This window comes from Leuciscus leuciscus (genome assembly GCF_965113295.1).
Source record: "Leuciscus leuciscus genome assembly, chromosome: 13".
Taxonomy (NCBI): Eukaryota; Metazoa; Chordata; class Actinopteri; order Cypriniformes; family Leuciscidae; genus Leuciscus; species Leuciscus leuciscus.
The window spans coordinates 39,265,882-39,271,881 of NC_138737.1; the positions used below are offsets into that span (position 1 = coordinate 39,265,882).

Here is a 6,000-nt window from a genome sequence, read left to right on the forward strand (position 1 = left end):
GATAGTTCACCCTAAAATGAAAATTGTCCTTATTTAATTCACCTTCATGTCGTTCCAAACCCGAGTCTTTCATTCATCTATCTTTGAAACACAAATGAAGATGTTTTTAATAGGGCTGGGAACATTTAATTTTAATCGATTCTCATTTTTACGATCCAGTATCGATTCTTAAATCCCAAGAATCGATTAGGCTAGTCATCCTGTTCTCAGTTGATGAATGAATGGAACATTGTAGCGCATCCCTTCCAATAAATCGCAATAATCTTTGTGCTTTGTTACTATTGATATGAAACTGAAAGTCTCAGATTTCAAATTACGTCCATTTTCTTACGAAATTCAAAAACATAAATAGCGTTTTGTCGCTGTGGCGTGAGATCGCTCTGGCTCAGCTCTAGAGAAGCACATGATCTTCTCTTCCGCCTTAATAACACCATTTACAGTGCGAAATAAACATGAATGAGCGTCTGAAAGTGTGTTAATAGATAGAGTACAACTTATCGAAATCCATATCGTCACATGGAATCACTCAGTGTTTCAACCGTGGAAAGACGTCAGTAAACAATGTCATGTAACGTCACATTTACCTCCGATAAACCATATCCAGTGACCATAAACTCGTTAGTCAGCTAGAAAAATTAACTCTAGAGAGGAGCATTTTGTTAAATATATGCACCATATTACATATTCATTATAATTTTTAATGTTCTTCAATATTTAATGCATGTTTGAATAAATCTGGCAAGTTTTTATGACAGCCACCATTTAAATGTTTACATTTCATATAACTTTATTATTATAAAAATAAATAAGTGTAATTTAAGTGTTTGTATACAAATCAGTTCATTTTTACCTTCAATATTATAGTAGGCTAATGAAGCCTATAGGCTACAACTGACTCCCATAGTTACAGCATTAGTTAAGAGATTTGTCTATCCAAATAATATCCTGATATCCAAAATAATCAATATTGAATCGAAATGGAATCGAATTGTGAAATTTGTGTCAATACCCAGCCCTAGTTTTTAATATTCTCTCATCATTTTGTACATCTAATGAAAGTCCACATTGATTAATGTACATAGAGTACAAGCACAAAAATTGGGCATTGTTCAATGTTTATATTAATAAATTAAAGCCTAAATTAAATGGGTTCAAATAAAGATTTCCGAATTTCTTTTCAGAATAAACACTCAATACATATGAATTACTTCATGTACTTTTTCAAGCTTTAAAGTTTTGGTTGCATGGACTTTCAATGAAGGGGCTAAAAATAATTAAGGACTATAAAAAATATCTTCTGAAGATGAATAAAAGTCTTGTGTTGTAATGACATTTAAGGTGAGTAATTTCACCCAAACAATCCCTTTAAAGTCAGCATGAAATCAACACTGATCCTGTTGGCGAATGATTAATCCTTAATCAAACTTAATCTCCCTGTGATGAGCCACACTTCTCTTAGTTGACGAATACGAGGCCGCGCTGCAATTAAGCCAATCGCATTCAGATGTTCTTTCTGTACCGAATCTCTGAGATTGAGTTTTAATCGGTGTTGTCAGGCGATCTTCATTGACACGTATAAAGGCCACCCGAGCGTGTATTGATTGGTGTTGTTGATGCGGGTGGCCATGCGAAGCGATTGATAGTGCTGATGTTTGGCACGAAGAGGACATATTAAAAAGCAAGTCTTAAAATGAAGTTTTGGTTGCCTGCAGGTTCATTACTGGTAATGAAAGCTATATTTCCAGAATGTGTGGCGCATCTATGCCACTCCTTGGTGTGTAATGATGGCTGTCGGATAAGAACGAGCTTCCCTGTTGGCCAGATCTGTGTGAATCCAGTCAGGCTGGTTGGAGGTCGAGAGGGTTTGCATGAATGGTGTGTGTGTCCTCAGCTGATGTGTGTGTGTGTGTGTGTGTGTGTGTGGTGTGATTCACCTCTGCAAAGCTGATGAGAGGCGATACATTTAACCAGAGCGCTACATTCTTTTTGTGGTGGAGTGTGTGTGTGTGTGTGTGTGTGTGTATACACTTCCAGTCAATGTTGAAAACAGTTATTTACATTTTCATTTCAGGATTCTTTGATGAATAGAAAGTTCAAAAGAACAGCATTTATCTGAAACTGAAAGCTTTTGTAACATTAAACATTAGCGTTCAAAAGTTTTGGGTCTGTAGGAATATTTTTTTTTTTTTTTTTTTTTTAGGTAAAGAAATAATAGAAATCAACACTTTTATTCATCAAGGATGAATTAAATTGATCAAAAGTGACATTTATAATGTTACAAAAGATTTTAATTCAAATAAATGCTGGGGTTTTTTTTACTTTTTTTTTAAACGTCAAAGAATCCTGGAAATTTTTTTTATAATCATACAAAAATTTGTAACTGTTTTCAACATTGATAATAAAAATTAATGTTTTTTGAGCATCAAATCCGCATATTAGAATGATTTCTGAAGGATCATGTGAGAAGAGACTTATTTTAAAAACATTAAAAATCTTACCAATCCCAAACCTTTGACTGCTGGTGTATATCAGGATGAAACACTGCAAACACACAACACGAGGAACCTCAGATTGACCCGTACTAAACCGGTTTAAGTGGAGAGTGGGCGGAAGAGTGACTTTGCACAATCATTCGTTTTTCAAGTATGACTTGTGTGTCCAAATACTTTTTGGGGCAACCATACATCAAAAATATGTAAATCAAAGACTCATGACATTTGAAACAATTTGATTATCCCTCCATCTGATAATAAATCTGTTCAAATTGCATGACGAAATAATGAAACTGATTCAAGCGTTATTTCCAGACTTTAAGGAACAGTTCGGCTACTTAGCATCTATTAGTGCTTTTTAATGAGGGATTTGTTGCTTTCACTCTGAAATCTCCCTCTGACAGGGAGACATAATAAATTATGACATAATAAATACAGAAGGATGATGGATGAATGTCATCATTGACTCTTTGCAGCCAGGGGGCATTTAGTGTGTGTGTGTGTGTGTGTGTTTCAGACTCGCTTTGTCCCAGTAACCCCTGAACTCTCTGTAACCTCTGAAGCACCATGGGATTGTTCTTAAAAACACAGCATGCCTTGTCTCACCACCCATTCGGGCCATTAGGCCTTTATTGTATTTACTTAATATAACTTTATAAAATGCATGCACTCGCATTAGGGAATCAGCAGAAAATGCAACATAATGGCAATCAAATTAGCTGTGGTTGAACAGCAAGTCTTGAGGGTTTGATGAGGACGCAGTCTTCCTTCCTTCGCTTATGGAGGGATGTTTGAGGACAACATCTGATCTTGACCGTCGGACTGCGGGGAATGAGGGGGTTTTGCGTCGGGGTGAGAAGAGTGTGACTGAAGGGTGAGCTCAGGTGTGTTTTTATTTATAGAGGAGAATGGCGCCATGAACACGACCTGCTCCGGTGAGTGAAAACTATCACCAAACAGCAAGTGTTAAAACTGCCTACCTGAAAAATATCACGTGTTACACTAAAGACGGAGCTTAGTTCTGATGTGTGTCCATCTTGATCATAGGTTGACTTTTTTCCCCGCTTGATCAGCAAAGAAACAGAATTATAAAATGTATATATATATATATTATTTTATTTTTTATTATTATTATTTTTATTTTTTATAATAATTTCGGCCATTAAAAACCCACATCAGAATATATTGTCAATCTATGGAAGCACAAAAAATAAAGGCACTTTTTTTTTGTAGTTGCAACTTTATTTTGTAGTTTTCTTGTAATAACTTTATATTTCACAGTTGTGACTATTTTTCAAAATTGCACTTTATATGTCACATATGCAAATTACAAGTGCAATTAAAAGAAATTAAGTGGCAGATATGAGAAATTTCGCAAAAGTTGTGATTACAGGAAACTGCCACATTTTGTAATTGTGACTAACTCGCATTTTCTTGTAAAAGCAACTCTAGATCTAAAAGTTGCGACTATTTCTCATAATTGTTACTATATACATCACATATGCAAATTCTAAGTGCAATTTAAGGCAATTAAGTTGCAGATATAAGAGAAATTAAGCGAAAGTTGTACGACAATTGTACGAATTTCTTGTAATTGTGAATCGCATTTTCTTGTAAAAGCAAATTTTGTGGATATTTTTTGTAATTGTGACTCCATATCTTATAATGTGACTTATAATTACCTGTTTAATTCTTTCGATCTGAGAAAGAAACGAGCGTTGACATGTTTTGTGGTTAGCTAGGTTTGAGTCTAGCTTGCAACATGTCCTGATCCCGTCCACCCTTCCAGAAAATGTATGTTCGGCCTATAAATCCTGAAAATTGTTCAAAACAAAAGAGTTGGATTAAACAAACAGGACAATCCGATGTTAGTATTCATCCTTATATTTCTTTCCCAATCCCACATTCTCCCTCAAACACACTCACATGCTAAGCGTTGTCAGATTGAGCCCATAAGGTCAGTATGCTAATGTGTTATTCTGTTCACTCCAGAACGTTCAATAATTCAGGAGACGGGTTTGCTTGGTATTCTGCGGCGCCACCTTTAGTGTGTGTGTGTGTGTGTGTGTGTGAACACAACAGGGCCCTCACTGTTTAGTGTGTGTCAGCATGTGATAAGCTAGGGCAGTTGATTAAGTTAGCATAGTGACGAGGCCTCAGATGGGAAAGCTTTGTGGCTTGAGGATTGGGATCCATATTGTACGCAAGCAATCACCGATTGTGTGGGAGTTTTTCAGGACGACACAGTAGAGAATTGTGAGAACAGTCGTACATTTCCACGATCCTCTGTCTTGCTCACTCATTTTCTCTCTGGAGTCCCATCCATAAAAAAAAGATGCGACATGTACAAATATATGCAATCTTTTACATCAAGTCTGTAAAGCAGCTCTAAAAACACAATAGTGTCATTATTCATCTTCGCATTTTCTTGTAATAACTTCATATTTCACAGTTGTGGCTATTTCTCATAATTGCTACTTTATACATCACATATGCAAATTACAAGTGCAATTAGAGGAAATTAAGTGACAGATATGAGAAATTATGTGAAAGTTGTGATTCAGGGAAACTCACAATTGTAAGAACGTTTTGTTATTGTGACTAATTTGCATTTTCTTGTAATAGCAATTTTATATCTGAAGGTTGCGACTATTTCTCATAATTGTAACATCACATATGCTAATTATAATAGCAATTAAAGGAAATTAAGTTGCAGATTTTAGAGAAATTAAGTGAAAATTGTGATTACAGAGATTACTGTCACATTTGTAAGAATATTTTGTAATTGCGACTAACTCACATTTTCTTGTAATCGCAATTTTAGGTTACACTTTATTTGGTAACACTTTATTTGACAGTTTCCTTGTGCATATGTTACATGTACTTGCAATAGTATTAACAGTTAAATTATGCATAATTACATGCATCTAACCCTCAACCATAACCTAATCCTACCCTAACCCTATAGTAAGTACATGCACTTAATTAATATTACTCAGTACTTAAATATATAATTACACTGTAACAATGACACCGTACAATAAAGTGTAACCCTTGATTTTAAGGTGTCATTGTTACTGTGTAATTATATATTTAAGTACTGAGTAATATTAAGCAACTACATGTACTTACTATAGGGTTAGGGTAGGATTAGGATCTGCTTGAGGGTTAGTTGCATGTAATTATGCATAATTTACTGTTATTACTATGGTAAGTACATGTAACATATGTAACAAGGACACTGTAGAATATAGTGTTACCCAATTTTATATCTAAATGTTGCAACTATTTCTCATGTAAAATGTAAAAATAAATATGCAATCTACAGGTGAAACTCGGAAAATTTGAATATCGTGCAAAAGTTATAATTATGGCTTACAGCTTATGAAAACCCCAAATTCAAAATCTCAGAAAATTAGAATATTACATGAAATCAATAACAAAAAAAGGATTTTAAATACAGAAATGTCGGCCCTCTGAAAAGTATAATCATGCATATGTCTATAGT

At 34.6% G+C, this 6,000-nt stretch overlaps 1 protein-coding gene across 1 annotated transcript in view; it reads left to right on the forward strand.

Moving 5' to 3' along the window:
- tcf7l1b (transcription factor 7 like 1b) overlaps positions 1–6,000 on the forward strand; it is a 75,615-nt gene that overhangs the window by 46,008 nt on the left and 23,607 nt on the right. The window lies entirely within an intron of this gene.